This window comes from Copadichromis virginalis, linkage group LG7 (assembly GCF_057382275.1).
Source record: "Copadichromis virginalis isolate Kocher_CV1m ecotype Utaka linkage group LG7, C_Virginalis_male_GT1.1, whole genome shotgun sequence".
NCBI lineage: Eukaryota > Metazoa > Chordata > Actinopteri > Cichliformes > Cichlidae > Copadichromis > Copadichromis virginalis.
This window is the reverse complement of record NC_140624.1, coordinates 29,238,626-29,255,761: the sequence shown is the minus strand read 5'-3', so window position 1 is coordinate 29,255,761 and position 17,136 is coordinate 29,238,626. Positions and strand designations below refer to the sequence as shown.

At 42.5% G+C, this 17,136-nt stretch overlaps 1 long non-coding RNA gene across 1 annotated transcript; it reads right to left on the bottom strand.

Annotated features, from left to right (window-relative positions):
* Nucleotides 1-3,719, bottom strand: LOC146705278 (uncharacterized). Its single transcript, XR_014921686.1, has 2 exons — nucleotides 3,491-3,719; nucleotides 1-553 (listed from the first exon to the last, which is right to left on the bottom strand). It is a non-coding gene; the product is annotated as an uncharacterized LOC146705278 (long non-coding RNA).
* Nucleotides 3,720-17,136: the final 13,417 nt, after the last annotated feature.

Sequence of the window (17,136 nt, the reverse complement as noted above, 5' to 3'; positions counted from 1 at the left end):
TCATTTTTTTATATTTTATTTTCTCTTGCATAAAGTTAGAGTATGTATAGTGACAAGACAACACTAACATATTTGCCACAGGCTATTTAATGATATATTTTATGTAATAATTTATAAAATTAGGTTAGAAACGATAGAAGTCAAATGGCACGGTAGCCACTTTTCTATCGTCCACACAATATATATTGTCATATCGTCCAGCACCAATGGCCTGGATGCCCTGTCACATGCACCAAGTGTCACAGCTGTCCTGGAAGTGACTGTGAATTCTACTGCCATGCGCGCACTTCACTGCTTTGATGGCACAAGACAGTTTGGCCCTCGCTGTTCCCAGGGCCACCTTGTCGCCTGCTCTGAAGGGGGAGTCTTGGATCCTTAGCAGCTCACACACTTCTGCGGTCATCCACGGTTTCTGGTTGGAGCGTGTTATGATAGTGTTTCTTCTGCCCTCGCACTTAACTAGGCAGATAGACAACCATCATCCCATGTAGAAAAACCACACCGTTGTTCCTTTCTGGTGGATTTATTTGATTGGATGCATAGCATGGCTTTGCTGAAATACATGAATGGATGAATGGTGAGTACGGTGGCCCCTAGAGACAAAGCACGTACAAACTCCAAAACACTTGCAAACTCCAAAACACTTGCAAACTCCAAAACACTTGCAAACTCCAAAACAGATGTAAACTCCAAAACACTTGCAAACCCCCAAACACATACAAATTCCAAAACACAACGGAAGTGCTCCAGGACACTAGGGGCAGTGTTGAGCTTTTGTTACCTAGTAACTACACAAGCCAGGAAGTACCAATGACCGGATTTGGGCTGTATCCCAATTCAGGGTCTGCAGCCTTAAAGGCCACATTTTAAGGCCGATTAAGTCACAGTGACACGACAAAGGCTGTCCCAATTCAAAGGCTGCTCGAAATGTGGCCCTCAAATGTGTCCTTAATCTCCCTGAATTTTAAGGATGGGTCGGTGTAGCCTTCATGGCCCAACATATCCCAGACTTCATAGCGTGGCGGTGGTGTGGATAATTTTGCCGAAAAAAATGGCGGAAGCGGAGCTGCCGAAGAGTAAACTTTCAGAAGTAAGTACTGAATATTATGTCACTTATTTAAGCGCAAATGTTTTTATAATGAAGAACATTAAAACATTACTGTTGGCCACATGTCGGGAAAGTTATGTGACATTAGCGATGTTTGTACTAACTTGGTTTTAAAGCCTTTACTTCAAAATATACGCCGTTCAATAGTTAACTTTAATCTTACAGAGAATCTGATGATTTTATGGATAATTAAAGTCAGTCATATATCCACAAACACAACAAGCTGAAAGTCAGTGATGCTGCTCGGTTTGCAGTCCTATCACAACACAAGCAGGAGTCACTGCACTGTTAATGTTAGCTATGTTATATTGCTGCCTCTGTTCGGTGGTGTCGAGCCAAACGGACTTTAACGTGTGTTTGAACGAGCTGACGGTTCACTCGTTAAGCTGAAAGAAAGATGCTTTAATCACAGCAGTCACACATGTGTCCACTGTACCATCTGGGAACTCTTCTTGTGTAGTCAAGGCAGTGTATACACCTGAGACTGTCACCTGTCTGTCTGTCCTGCACTCTCTCTCTTTTTCTTTCTCTCTGATTGTGTAATAAAAGTATGAACATGTATTTATAAATTACACTTGTGTTTGAATCCTGCAGCTTATCACACATTTGATTTCCATGTGTGACAACTGCAAGTGTCCAGAGTGAGGACAGACTGAGGGACCCACTGCTGCACATCATCTGTGAGGCTTTGCACCCCTGATGATCCACCAGGACAAACTCAGCAGTGTGTGAGGAAGAGGAGGAGGAAGAGCCAGCAGCAGCTGACAGATGGAGAGAATAGACAGACTGTTCCCTCTTTGTGAAGGACTGCTGGAAAAGTTTAGAATAACGAATTGTCTGTCCTGAATCAGTCTTATTAGGTAATGTTCAAATAATTTGATCATTCCAGTGTTTTCAGTGTGGGAGAAAGTACTCAGGGCCTTCAAGTTACACACTATGAAAGGCAGCAACAAGTTTAATGTTCAGAAACCTAAAGTATGTATCAGCAGCAGAATGGAGCTAAAAATAAATGTTTATTTCAGTTCTATGAAGCTTTGAGTATTTTTGATTAGTAGCACTGCTGTGTTTTTTGCATCATATTGGTGTAATTGTTTATATGCTTTATATATTCTGAGGTAAGTTGACCTATAGTGTTACATCATATTCTACAAGGATGTTATGTGTTTGTATACTTTCTGCCCAGTTTGACCCATTTAGCAGAAGTCAGCCTGTTTAAGGTTCTGATATCTATTCTGTATGACTTAAAGCAGTTATGACATGGTCTGATTTTCTCACCCAATAAAGGAATATTTCATATATCAGTCTACTCTTCATTCTATCAGAAACAGTTTTCACAGCTTGTACATTTTCTTTTTACACATATATGTAAGCATTGAGCCAAATTTTGTAATGCCAATATACTGAAGGAACAACATTTGTCTCTTATATATGATACACCTATATATGCACTGTCAAAGATACTTGTCTTTGAGTGAATATTTAAGGTGATAAGACATATAAATAACTGTAACTTGAATCTGTACTGAGGCTTAGTATTTGGCACAGAGTTCATGTTCACTGCTGTAATAGCTAATAATGATTAATATAATAACTATAATATTGGCCATATTATATTTACATTACCAAAGTGATATGACTTTAGTCTCATGAACAACATTAGCTAATTGTTATTTACTAACTAATCTTAAATGACTGTTCAGTACAGAAATGAAGCCCAAAAATCATGTTTTACTATCCTGTGGTCTCAGCCTCAGATACTTATCAAATCACACAAAGCTCTTGTAGAAACAAACAAACAAATGAACAAAATATTTTCTCCTTCATTTCTGTCAAATCAAGTTGTATGACACGTTTCCAGCGGTTAGTATCATGGTTGCTAGGCAACCTGGGAAGCGCGACGGAGACTAGACCGTCCCATACAGACAAACTTGCCGTTTATTTCGCAAATCGAGCTCAACACTGCCCCTAGCATCCTGGAGCACTTACGTTGTGTTTTGGGGTTTGCATGTGTTTTGGATTTTGCAAGTGTTTTGGAGTTTGCAAGTGTTTTGGAGTTTGCGAGTGTTTTGGAGTTTGTACGTGCTTTGTCTCTAGGGGCCACCGTAGGTGAGACTGTAAACAAACACAAATATCCCGTGTGAGCTGACATAAGCAAACATTCTTAGAATTAGAAAATGCTATGACCTGTTACTATGCAAAGCAAAGCAGAACGAAACAAGCTAACAAGCTAACATTAGCGGTTAGCTAGCGCTAATTAGCATCTAGGCTAATGACTAATAAAGCACATCATTGAGTGAATTTACTTTCTTAAATATCGCAAACAACACACGGCAGTTAGTGCTAAACATTCACTGGTAAAACACAATATTACTGCCAACTTACAGACTGTGCTGGCTTAAGAGGCAGCATAGGCAGGCACAGGAGTAGCAAACTGTCCTTCTCCCGTTAGACAGGAAGTAATGAGAAGTAGCACTTCCGGTAGAATGTCAAAATAAAAATGAACAGTGTGCCAGAAACGAATAAAGATTGCATGAACTTATATAACACTACATAACGTGAGGGGTGACTCTTAAGGAGCCAGAACAGTGTTGGTGTCAGTGACATCATCGATGCACTTGGTGATGTAGCTGATCACAATGATGTGTACTCCTCCAAGTTGGTGTGGTCGCCATTACAGTCTCCGCGAACATGTCCCAGTCAGTGTGCTCAAAACAGTCCTGAAGAGCAGACAGAGCTCCTGCAGGCCAAGTTCTCACCTGTCTCAGAACCGGTTTGCAGCGTCTGACGACCGGTCTGTATGCCGGAATTAGCATAACAGACAAGTGGTCTGAGTGTCCGAGTTGGGGGCAGGGCTTCGCTCTGTAAGCGCTGGGAATGTTTGTGTAAACAAGATCCAGTGCGATTCTCTGTGTTGATGGAATTTCAGAAGCACTGGCTTGAGATTTGCGTGGCTGAAATCTCCGGTGATAATAAACAGTCCGTCGAGGTGTGAGTTCTCGAGCTCGCTGATCTCCCCGTACAGCTCGCAGAGCGCCTCCTTAGTATTAGCGCTGGGTGGGATGTACACTGCTGTAATGAGCACAGCGGTGAATTCCCGAGGTACATAAAAAAGTCTGCATCTAACATTCATAAACTCTACAAGCGATGAGCAGTAATTAGAAACTAGCACTGAGTTCTTGCACCATTCCAAGCTGATGTAGACACACAAGGCCAAGCCACCACCTCAAGTCTTACCGCACAGAGCTGCATTTCTGTCGGCACAAAATGCGCTGAGCCCATGTAACTGAATGGCAGTGTCGTGGACTCTGTCGCTGAGCTATGTTTCTGTGAAAGCAAAGACGTGACAAATTATATACCAGTTTTTAAACTGTATTGATAGGCAACGTAAAACCAGAGTTATGATGAAAAATACACATGATGTTATTGTCTGAATAAAACAGTGGTGTTTATAGCGGGAAGAAACAGTAAAAACGGCGTTTTCTACTGACAGCAAAGAAAAGAAAAAACACCCCTTCCGTATTAGTGGAAAAATGTACTGTAACCCAGTTCCTAAAATCATCTCAAACAAAAAAAGAGAAGAAAAATTTAAACATTTAATGTTCATTGTCCTGTTCTTACTGTTAATGAAAGTGAAATGAGATCAAAATATTTATTTAAACATAGAAGGGACGCAGATTATATATGATATGCTCTGGTCAAACAAGGGTTAAGTTTTCTCAGAGGGTTGATGAGCTCTGATGAAAGCCTATTGTTTTACTCCACTCCTCGCATGTCAGCCAATCGGTGAAGCTCTAGGCAGCTCTTGTCCCTCCTTAGTACCAGCTCCCAAGTTTTCAGTCTCTTGCTTCTACAGCCGAACAGAGCAGACGGACTAAAACTTTTGTTATCGGTAAGCTGGAGAAATTAACCTCTAACGAGTTAAAAAAAATACCATCTAAACTGATATTTTTCACAAATTATGTATTTGCACTTGTTGTTGTCAAGGGCAGAGCGAAACCGGAAGGTTTACTGAGCTGTGGCTCCACATAAATGCTGAGCATCCACTCGACGGCGGTAAGCTAAATGTGGCTAATCAGACACGTGATGTGCGGAGTGTGGGTACAGTTGTTCGATGTCTCTGAAACGCACTGTTGTTATGCTAGTTAGATCATTAACTAAGTCATTAACATGTGAAAAGCTGTAAATGGTTAAAGCAGCTAAAAATAACTTTATGAGAGATAATTGTAAGCAGACTTTATCCTGCTTCCTGTTTAAATTTTGATGTCAATCAGTTGTCTTACAATACTCAGTATTGAACACTTGGAGTTAATGTTTAGTGTATTTCCACTTGTACTAGTAGGCCTATGGTACAAGCGGGATTAAGCACGTCTATTTTAATACTCCTATTTGTGGACTCAGTCCTTGTGTTTACGTGTTATTGAAATTGATTATTTGCACTTTGTTCAATTTCTGATAAGCATTTGCATATTATTCCATTTCTTAAAAGGGGTAATATACTTATTTATTTGTGATAAGATATATATGTACAGTGAGTTTATTTTGATGGATGTAATTAATGTTTACAATGAAAGTGAATTATATGGTGGCTATAATTCCTGAATGTTTGCAACCTTGTAGATAATCTTTAATGTTACTGCAGGTTACAAATAAGTATTGAACCTTGATACTGTGAAATTTTGGATATTGATACTTTGACCTTTGAAACTTGATATTTTAATGTTGTACAACGTGACTGAACTGATGATGATTGAATTGATGATAGCTGATCTGAATAGTAGTTACTGCACTGTGACACTACTTTAGTTTAATTTGTGAGAGTTATCCTTAAAGGGCAGGTGACATATATTTGGCCATTGTTTATAGGTCAGGTTTTTATATGGGACGAATCCAAAGACCAGGTCAGCGATTCCAGAACCCAGAGTGTTCCAGTGTTCACTGGATGGCGAGCCAACCCAAGATCCTAGGAGACGATATACATATACACGCACACTCATTTGCACATTGATGGACTACAATCCTCTACTGTACAAGTAGTACGGTAGGACAGACAATCACACACACACTCCTTGTCGGACGAATTCTATTGGAATACACCTGTTTGTCATGGGCCCCACCGGTACCATTTGGACTTAAAAAAGAGACTAATTCTTTTACTTGTGCACAATTTTTATTTAATTCTATTTTTTTGCTACTTTGGGGGAAATTTTTATACTTGACATTCTGTTAAAACCTGTTGTAATACTGTGTTGTTTACAAATTTCTTTTACAAGGCTTAACATCACTAAAGTACTTTTAAAGCCACATAACTGTGTTTGTCTGGTTTCTCTGCCATTCGTGTACCAGAGCTCTAAGAGTCGTTCTCAGTCTTCTGATACTAGCCCAAATTACTTATTACTTTGGTAATTATCCATTGGTACTTTATGAAACTCCACGTAAGTGCTACAGTACCATGTCGACCAATCAAAAAAATGATATGGCAACATTTGACATTTGGTTGTTTAGGAAGAGGGGGAAGTTTTAGGAGTGACACCGCTGAGAGAGAGAGCGATAGAAAGAAAGAGAGAGTGAGTCAAAGGAGCTTGCAAAGAAAAGCGTCTGGACTTCTTTAAGTTACTTGAAGACGTTTCACCTCTCATCCGAGAAGCTTCTTCAGTTCTAAGGTCAAATGGTGGAGAGTCCCAGATATAAACCTAGTGGGAGTAACCCCCCACAGAGGGACAAAAGGACCCCCTGATGATCCTCTAATCCCCTGAGCCAAGGTGTGAAACTGGGTGTGGGTCCCAATCAGCCAGAGTTTCGGGTGAGTTCATTGTGAAACCTGGCCCCACCTTATCATGCAAATTCCTGAGATCAGATGGCCCAGGCTGTGAGTGGGCATTAAGGCGTCTGGGAAGGGATCTCAAAACTGGATTACAGATGGCAGACAGTTGGTGTCGTAAACCACCGCCTCTGTTCAAAGATGGTCGCTCACAGTGGACATAGATGGCTTCTTTCACTCCTCTTTCAAGGGGAGATGCACCGTGGATAAGGGAAGGTGCACCGTGGTCCTAAACACTACAGATTACCACACAAAGATCACTACTCTCCTCAGTGACAACAATACCTACGAAGCCCTAAAGCGAGACCCCACAAGCAGCTACAAAAAGAAAGTTATAGCTTGCCTTCAAGACTTTGAAAAGGACAAAATTATTGACCGCCTTACATATCACCGCCTTTACCCAGGGGATGCCATACCCTGCATTTACGGACTTCCTAAAATCCACAAGGAAGCGGTCCAACGCAGACCTATAGTCAGTAGCATAAACTCAGCCACTTATAACATTGCTAAACACCTTGCTACCATCCTTGCTCCTCTCGTGGGGAACACCCCACACCACATCAAGAACTTCACCGACAAGGTCCAGAAACTTACCCTGGATCCAGATGAAACCATGGTGTCCTTTGATGTAGTCTCTCTCTTCACTTGCATACCCACCACGGAGGCCGTGGAGACTGTCAGAAAACGACTACAAGAAGACAGCTCCTTGGAGGACAGGACCAACTTCACACCCGATCGGATTTGCACACTGTTAGACCTCTGCCTCACCACTACATATTTCAAGTACAACGAAGGCTTTTACAGACAAAAACATGGCTGTGCCATGGGCTCCCCCGTGTCACTTATTGTAGCCAACCTTTACATGGAGGAAGTGGAAAGGAAGGCTCTTGGCTCTTTCAAAGGAAGAGTACCCAGCCACTGGTACAGATATGTAGACGACACCTGGGTCAAAATCAAGACAAAAGAAGTGGAATCCTTCACTGCGCACATTAACTCTGTGGATAAAAACATCAAGTTCACCAGGGAAGACACAAAGGACAACTGTTTGCCTTTCCTGGACTGCGCTGTGCACATTGAAGAGAATGGCAACCTCAACATCGAAGTTTACCGGAAGCCCACACACACGGACCAGTACCTCCTGTTCGACTCCCATCACCCTCTGGAACACAAACTTGGAGTAATTAGGACCCTACGCCACCGGGCAGAACATGTTCCCTCTAAGCCTGAAGGAAAAAAGAAGGAACACACACATGTAAAGGAAGCACTCAAAACGTGCGGCTATCCTAAATGGGCGTTCTTAAAGTCAGCAAAGAGGCACAGAAAAGAAGACCAGACACCAGTGAGGGAGGATAAGAAAGACAGACGCAACAACATTGTCATCCCCTATGTAGCCGGTGTATCAGAAAAACTCAGGAGAGTTGTCTCCAAGCACGACATCCCGGTGCATTTCAGACCCAGCAACACGCTCAGACAAAAACTGGTTCACCCGAAAGACAAAACGCCAAAACACAGACTTAACAATGTGGTGTATGCTGTACAGTGCAGCGAGGAATGCCCAGACCTCTACATTGGAGAGACCAAACAGCCACTTCACAAGCGCATGGCACAACACAGAAGAGCCACCTCCACAGGACAAGACTCAGCAGTCCATCTGCATCTTAAGGATAAAGGACACTCTTTCGAGGATGCCAATGTTCACATTTTGGACAGAGAGGACAGATGGTTTGAAAGAGGAGTGAAAGAAGCCATCTATGTCCACTGTGAGCGACCATCTTTGAACAGAGGCGGGGGTTTACGACACCAACTCTCTGCCATCTATAATCCAGTTTTGAGATCCCTTCCCAGACGCCTTAACGCCCACTCACAGCCTGGGCCATCTGATCTCAGGAATTCGAATGATAAGGTGGGGCCAGGTTTCACAATGAACTCACCCGAAACTCTGGCTGATTGGGACCCACACCCAGTTTCACACCTTGGCTCAGGGGATTAGAGGATCATCAGGGGGTCCTTTTGTCCCTCTGTGGGGGGTTACTCCCACTAGGTTTATATCTGGGACTCTCCACCATTTGACCTTAGAACTGAAGAAGCTTCTCGGATGAGAGGTGAAACGTCTTCAAGTAACTTAAAGAAGTCCAGACGCTTTTCTTTGCAAGCTCCTTTGACTACGATGACCTGAATGACTGAGAACCTTCACAGACAAAGAGAGAGTGAGTTTTGATACATGAGAGATTTGTGACGTTTGGCGTGTTTGGAGGCTATAGTTAGTCTGTAGTGTAGTCGTTTTGTTTTGTGTGTCAGTTCTACTAATGAATGTCACAGTTGCTCCAAAAAAATTCCACCAAAAACAGATTGCAGTGTAAATGCTGTCTCCACGTGGAAAACTGGACTGATACACCTCCTGCTGTCAGACCTGCAGGGTTTGGGCCTGTGGTGTTCTCCTCTGTCTTTTAGTAGACACAAACTATTTTTTGGAGTGGCACAAATAATTTGTGTGCCTTCTTTTTTGATACAGAACACCTGATTGTTCTCTAAATAGTTTTAAATGGTTATATAAAAAACGCCTGAGGCCTTGGCTGCATTTTTAGGTAAATAGTAACGTATAACTTTGTTGTTTGCAAAACTTGCGCATAACTTTTAGAAATGTACAATTTCTATTTGCATTTCAAGTACTGAAAATGTTTTGTTAAACATGTTTGTGGGTTTTACAGTAAAAAATATAACTTTTTTTTCCACTCAAGTTTTTTGTCTGAATTTAGATCAATTGTGCTAATACAGTATGTCAAAATGAAAAAATAACTCAAATTTCAGATATTTGAGGTTGTGCTGAAAAGAATTATACCAAACAAGGCAAGATAAACAGTTTTTAAAGGTGAAATATAGAGGTCAAATCAAAAGTAGTCAAAAACAGCCAATTATACTCTGGAAGCATTATTTCAGCTCAGAGAAAACATATTAAAGAAATATGTAAGACTGCTTTCTTCCATTTGCGCAGTATCTCTAAAATTAGAAATATTCTGTCTCAGAGTGACGCTGAAAAACTAGTTCATGCATTTATTCTTTCTAGGCTGGACTACTGTAATTCATTATCATTAGGATGTCCTAAAACTCCCTGAAAAGCCTTCAGTTAATCCAAAATGCTGCAGCAAGAGTCCTGACAGGGACTAGACGTCTTCCATCAGCTTCTTGGCCAAAGTGAGGCGGGGTGACTGTTTATTGAAGGCGCATCTTCCTCTATGAGCCGTGAGTAAAATAAGCTGCAGTGCTCTTAATGTTATGAACAGACATGACAGTGGAAGCATTGCACCTGTTGACTCGCTGTCAGTAAACTTTGTAATTAAGCTGATGTATTTGCTGTGACAGACAAATTAGTGTGTTGTGTGAGCTGACAGACTCGTGTTTTGTTTGTGTTGACAGAGTACTGTCTGCGCAGCGCTGTGGCTCCCAGCATGCTCTCTGCTTCACACCGAAGCTGATTGTGGGCTGTCAGCTCGGCTCGCGTCTCTTTCCCTCCGTCTCTTTCTGCACATCTTCCTCTCTCGCTGAGCTGTCAGAGTCACTAATGTCTCTTTCTCTGACAGCACCGCCCCTCCTCCTCGGCTTCACTCTCTCGCTACTTGTCCCCGAATCACATTCACATTCAATAAAGCTCCTCTTCATCAGCCCAACGATCAATAACATCACTCGGTCCTGACAAATTCATTTGTGGGTAAATGGTGTGCATTCTCGGGCCTCCAGCTCTCCGGTGGACAGATGATCGCCGAGCTTTTCCGCAGAGCGGAAGGCGTCAGCGTGGACTCCTTGGTGACCAGGTCTCTCTGGAGTTTTTGACATTCAAACTTCAGCAGTGCAAATAAATCAGATAAATATTCAATGCTCTAAGAGCTGCTCATTATGAAACGCTGCTTCTGTGTCAGGGCAGCATATGATGATGGAACAGCCTCTCACTGATATGACGTGGTGATCAATCACCAAACAGGAAGCATGTAGAAAATAAGCATTAATGACATGTTGCTCATAAAGAATGAGGTCTGACAGTCCTTACTGTGTCCTCCAAACTACCCGGGGCATTTGGCACTCGTCCGGTGGTTTCAGGCTGCTGGTCATTTTGTGCATGTTGGACTGCATCTACATAATAATGTTAGAAGGAAGCACAGATGGCAGAATTAGGGCCTCCACATGCAAAGGGGCCCTTATGATGGTTTGAATTATTAGCTTCACAGGTGTCCCCTGGCCTGGTGGTCTTCAGCAGGGAGAATGACTGGGATAAAAATGAGCACATCCTAATCTGAGGCTCAGTGGAAGAGGGTGGACTGTCCACTCTGGGTCAGGGAGACTTCAGGTTCCTGAAAGGGAGCTGAGCATAAGGGTGACACTGTCAGGTTACTCATGGATCTACATTCCTGCCCTCACCTTTGGCTGAGATGTAGAGAATGACTGAAATATTATAATCACTGACACACGCAGCAGTAATGAATGGCCTCTGAAGGGTGTCTGGACTCATGCTGAGAGCTCAGGTATTTAATAGGAGGTCTGCAGAGGAGGGTTGGCAGTAAAATCTCTAGGTGCAACAGATTGCTCATTAGTTTGTCATTTGAATGTCTTCCATTCTTCCATGTTGTGTTTGGTTTTGGTGAACATCACGGACAGGTTGTGGAGAAGTTTAAAAAATACTGACATGTCATGAGGGGCACAGATATAGATCCACTACAGCTATAAGGGATTTAAACCATCAGCTGATGGATCCTGTTCCCTTTTTCAGTCCGGACACTCGGTACCTTTGAAGTCGGGATTTCTTTGTTATCACACAGCCTGAGCCACAACAAGCAAGGATCATAATTCCAAAAGTGGCCCAGGTCTGAATGATAAACACAACCTGGCAAAACAAGAACGTCACGTTCTCCAGCAACACTCAAAGAAGACTCAACACCCAGCAACACAGAGAATAAAACACAAGTAATATTAGTAAATGAGTCGTTTACTGACATACTCAGACAGCATGACTCATCACTAATATGTTTTCATCTCTTCTGTGAGCAGAACACGTCCACAACAACCCTGCAGTCAAATGTGTCACCACATCTGTGACTTCAGCTGTTGGAATATGTTGCTCAGAAAGCAGACGTTAGCCATGAAGCATGTAGTGTGTGTCTGATGGTCGCGATGGTCAGCAGACCGCAGCAGCGTGCAGATTAAACGATGATGGAGGCTTGATGTCGAGTTAGTAGAAGAAACTGCCTGCCGTGGATGGAGCACCTCCATCACATGCATCATATTCAGACCACTGTGTGTGAAAACGCTGCAGCTAGCTGAGCAGTTCCTCTCAGAAGCATCTGCCATCAGAAAAACAGACTTACATGCACAACCAAGCATTATCAGTCATCTCCTGCTACGTGACGTCAGATTTCAGCAGGTCCTCTAACAGCATTTCAAACACATCTGCAGTTCAAACCATCCCAGTGTCTCAGGTTTCTGACAGCACATGTTATATTCATTTTAATTTTGTCATCGTTTATCACATCATGCATGACGGCCAACATGCAATCTTTCACAATCTGTGAACGGCCTTTTCTTTATTACGATCCAGGAGCCATGAGGTCCTACAGAACCGGCTATGAGATGGAATTAAACTGCCGGTCTCTCCCAAGCTCCATCAGGAAAGTTTGTGTAGAAAATCTGATGTTTCTGAGTTTGGTGCCTCTACAAGTTTAAATCTTTAATCATCACAGCACACTCACTGCTAATTAAACACAGGTTTGGACTTTAACATAAAGAACGACTTGTCTGTATTTTAAACATTTTTTATTGCTAATTTTACACTTTTGTGTTGAGAAAGATACGATATTGTTGTTGTCATATCAGTGAGTACTGCCCCCACTTGTGGAGACACTTTCACAACAGTGGACAGCATTGTTGGTAGAATATTGCTAGACTACAAGTAGTGCTATATTCACCGTCCACAGTAATGTGAAGCGAGATCATTACAACAAACTAAACATAATTTGCTGACGTACAGAATTCAATTTGAGGTATTTGGCCCGATAGCCCATCACAGGAGAACGAAATCCCAGCGGTGATGGGGATTAGGGCAGGATCCCCCGGAGTCTAGACGCTGGTGGTGGAGATGAAGGTGGAGGCTTGGATGGAGCCTGAGTGATGAGAGGCGGTGATGGGGAAGAGGTGGGTTGCACGAAGGCAACTGTAAGGGAGAAAGACAGCTGCACAATGAGATTTAAAGTACGATTTAAAGTTAAGGCTGATTGATCTGAAGAAGGCTGGCAGAAAGCTGATTGGACTAGACTCATGATGTTACAATCAGCTTGACAGCGTGGGAAAGAGGAAGTTTAGATTAGCCACTAACACTATGTGAGTGAAGTTGGCCCCCCCACCTTCTTCAAATCCAACAAAAGTGGTATCAAACGTTTGTGCTACGTTTGTGCTGGTTTGTGCTGCAAAAAGTTTCGTTTGTGCTGCTATCATTTTAAAGATATTAATAAAAATTTCTAGAGATCATCAGAGGTCAACCAGCCCCCCCACATTAATTAAATCAAACTAAATGGGTGTCAATCAACTGTGCTACGTTTGTGCTGGTTTGTGCTGCTAAAATTTTCGTTTGTGCTGCTTCTGTTTTAAAGATATTAATGAAAATGTAAAGGTCAAAAGGTCAACCAGCCCCCCCACATTACCCAAATCAAACAAAAGTGGTATCAAACGTTTGTGCTACGTTTGTGCTGGTTTGTGCTGCAAAAATTTTCGTTTGTGCCGCTATTATTTTAAAGATATTAATAAAAATTTCTAGAGGTCATCAGAGGTCAACCAGCCCCCCCACATTAATTAAATCAAACAAAATGGGTGTCAATCAACTGTGCTACGTTTGTGCTGGTTTGTGCTGCTAAAATTTTCGTTTGTGCTGCTTCTGTTTTAAAGATATTAATGAAAATGTAAAGGTCAAAAGGTCAACCAGCCCCCCCCCCAAATCAAACAAAAGTGGTATCAAACGTTTGTGCTACGTTTGTGCTGGTTTGTGCTGCAAAAATTTTCGTTTGTGCTGCTATCATTTTAAAGATATTAATAGAAATTTCTAGAGGTCATCAGAGGTCAACCAGCCCCCCCACATTACCCAAATCAAACAAAATGGGTGTCAATCAACTGTGCTACGTTTGTGCTACGTTTGTGCTGCTAAAATTTTCGTTTGTGCTGCTATCATTTTAAAGATATTAATAGAAATTTCTAGAGGTCATCAGAGGTCAACCAGCCCCCCCACATTACCCAAATCAAACAAAATGGGTGTCAATCAACTGTGCTACGTTTGTGCTGGTTTGTGCTGCTAAAATTTTCGTTTGTGCTGCCTCTGTTTTAAAGATATGAATGAAAAGGTAAAGGTCAAAAGGTCAACCAGCCCCCCCACATTACCAAAATCCAACAAAACTGATGTTAAACGTTTGTGCTACGTTTGTGCTGGTTTGTGCTGCAGAAATTTTTGTTTGTGCCGCTATTATTTTAAAGATATTAGCAAAAATTTCTAGAGGTCAACCAGCCCCCCCATATTAATGGAATCAAACAAAATTGATGTCAAACGTTTGTTCTGGTTTGTGCTGCAAAAATGTTTGTTTGTGCTGCTAACATTTTAAATTTTTTAATAAAATAACGTCTTGATGCGTGCTTAATCATCCAGGTAAGTAAATCCCAAAAGGTTGATTCTGTTCATCTGGACATTTTCAGTTGGAGAAACGTTTCGTCACTCATCCAAGTGACTTCTTCAGTCTCAGCTGACTGTAGGTTTCCCCAACCTTATAAACAGTACATTTGCATAGTGAAGGAAACTAGCGCCACTGAATGAACAATGTGCTGGGGGGTTAGTTCCATGATTGTTATTATGCAAATTCTTATGACCATTGATCAATGACAACTAATCAAAGCCTACCGATCAATGGCCATGAGTACCATTCACAGAAAGTGGGGAATGGCTACAATCACAGCATTGTAAGATGGCAAAAGATGTACTCTTGGGCCCCCCTTCTCGATTCAGAGATGGTCAGCATCCTGACAGCCCAATGGACGAAGCTGTCTCTCAGTCTGCTGGTTCTGGCCCGGAGGCTCTTCAGCAAACTGAAGACGCTGTTGAAGGGATGAGTGGAGTCACCTGTAATGGAGAGGACCTTCCAGATGAGGCAGGTGCAGTAGATCTCCTGGGGAGGGAGGCAAGAGAGGTCCCCACAATGCTCTTGGCTGCTTTCACTACCCGTTAGGGCTGGGCGATATGACCCAAAATTCATATCTCGATATTTTTTAGCTGGATGGCGATATAAGATATATATCTCGATATGTTTTTTTAAAGCCAGAAGGTAAGAACAAAAAGAGAGTTCTTAGTCAAAGCTGTGTCCCAGATGTCACACGGGCACTTTTATTAACATACAGCATAGATGTACATGAAAAAAACTACTCAAAAATAAATTATGAGCATTTATTAAATAATAATGTTCCATAAATAAAAGAAAACAATGTTGTTTTTGTGCATAACAAAGAGCTCACAATTGTGCAGCCAAAATGTAAACTAAAAGACGCTGAGCATAATAACAAGGGCAGATTTCACAGCTGCTCTGTTCCCAAGTTCGTGACTGACAGCCTGGAGTTTGAAATCCGCTTCGTAACCATGTCTCTTAACAGGTGCCATTTATGGTCCTTATACACACACAATACGGTAATATTACGTTGAAGCACAGTACGTATCACTCCGCGAGGCTCCTCGGTAGCCGTAATGCTCCGACAATCCATCAAGCGCTGCAGCTCCGTAGCTTAGCAAAGTACTAAAATATTTTTTGACAGATTGCTGAGCGCCGTGTAGCACATAAAATCGGTTCGCGGTCATCAAGCACAACCAGATTCATACATAATGCGCGCTGTCGATTTTTGAGAAAATGAAAGGATTTCAGGCCGTGCATGGCGTTAGCGTGGTTAGCTCGTTAGCGTGGTTAGCTCATTAACACGTTGACGCCGTCCAGCCCCACGCACGGGGCGATGCGCAGTAACTCGTTAACGGAGATTTGCCGTGTCCATCTTGTCGCTGCCTGCAGGTGAAGCAATGGGGGAGGAGGGGGAGCTGTGTTCAGTGAAGGAGAGGCGAGGCCGAGTAATGTTGCGTAAAGACAAAAGCGGATGAAAGAGAGGCAAACTTGTGGCTCCACAACTATAATTATAATGTAACATAGACTATATCGATATAAAAGATATTGTCACATCTTATATCTCGTATAAAAATATATCGATATTTTTAAAAAACTCGATATATCGCCCAGCCCTACTACCCATTTTCATTTTTTCCTGCAGAACCCAATGCAGGAGTCATACCACACAGTGATGCAGCTGGTGAGGATACTCTCAACTGTGCCTCTTTAAAAGGTGCTCATAATGGGAGTTGAATCTCTTGTGCTTCTCAGTTTGCAGAGGAAGTAGAGTCGCTGTTGGTCTTCTCCACATTCAGGGACAGGTTGTTGTTGCTGTACCACTCTGGCAGATGGTTAACTTCACCCCTGTAGTAGATCTCGTCGTGGGTCAGCAGAGTGAAGAGAAGGGAGCTCAACACACATCCTTGGGGAGCCCCCGTATTCCGTGTTCTTGGGCTGGAGGTGTTGCTGTCGACCCGTACTGTCTGCTGTCTTCCTGTCAAGAAATCTAGCAGCCCGTTATACAGCAAGGTGCTGATCCCCAGCAGATCCAGTTTGTGAATGAGTTGCTGGGGAATGATGGTGCTGAATGCTGAACTGAAGTCTATGAACAGCACTCTGACATATGAGTCTCTAGTGTTCAGATGTGTGAGGGCTGAGTGAGGGGCAGTTGAAATTCCATCATCGGTTGAGCGTTTTGACCGGTATGCGAACTGAAATGGATCCAGGTTGGGGGAAAGCGATAATTTGATTTGATGCATGACTAACCGTTCAAAGCACTTAACTTAATAATGATGGAGGTGAGTTTGACAGTGCTTGTCCAAGGATGTTATCAGGACCTGGAGCTTTGCGTGTACTGATTTTGGAAAGGGATCTCCACACACTGTCTGGGGATTGTGTCACCACGGTCTGCAGAGTGGGCTTGTAGTCTGTGATGGTTTGTATTCCTTGCCACTGCCTCAAGTACTGTATCTCTGCTGTCGCTGAAGCTTTGCTATAGCTGATGCCACGTGACAGGTTTGCCCTTGCTGTTCTTAGACTCACCCAAT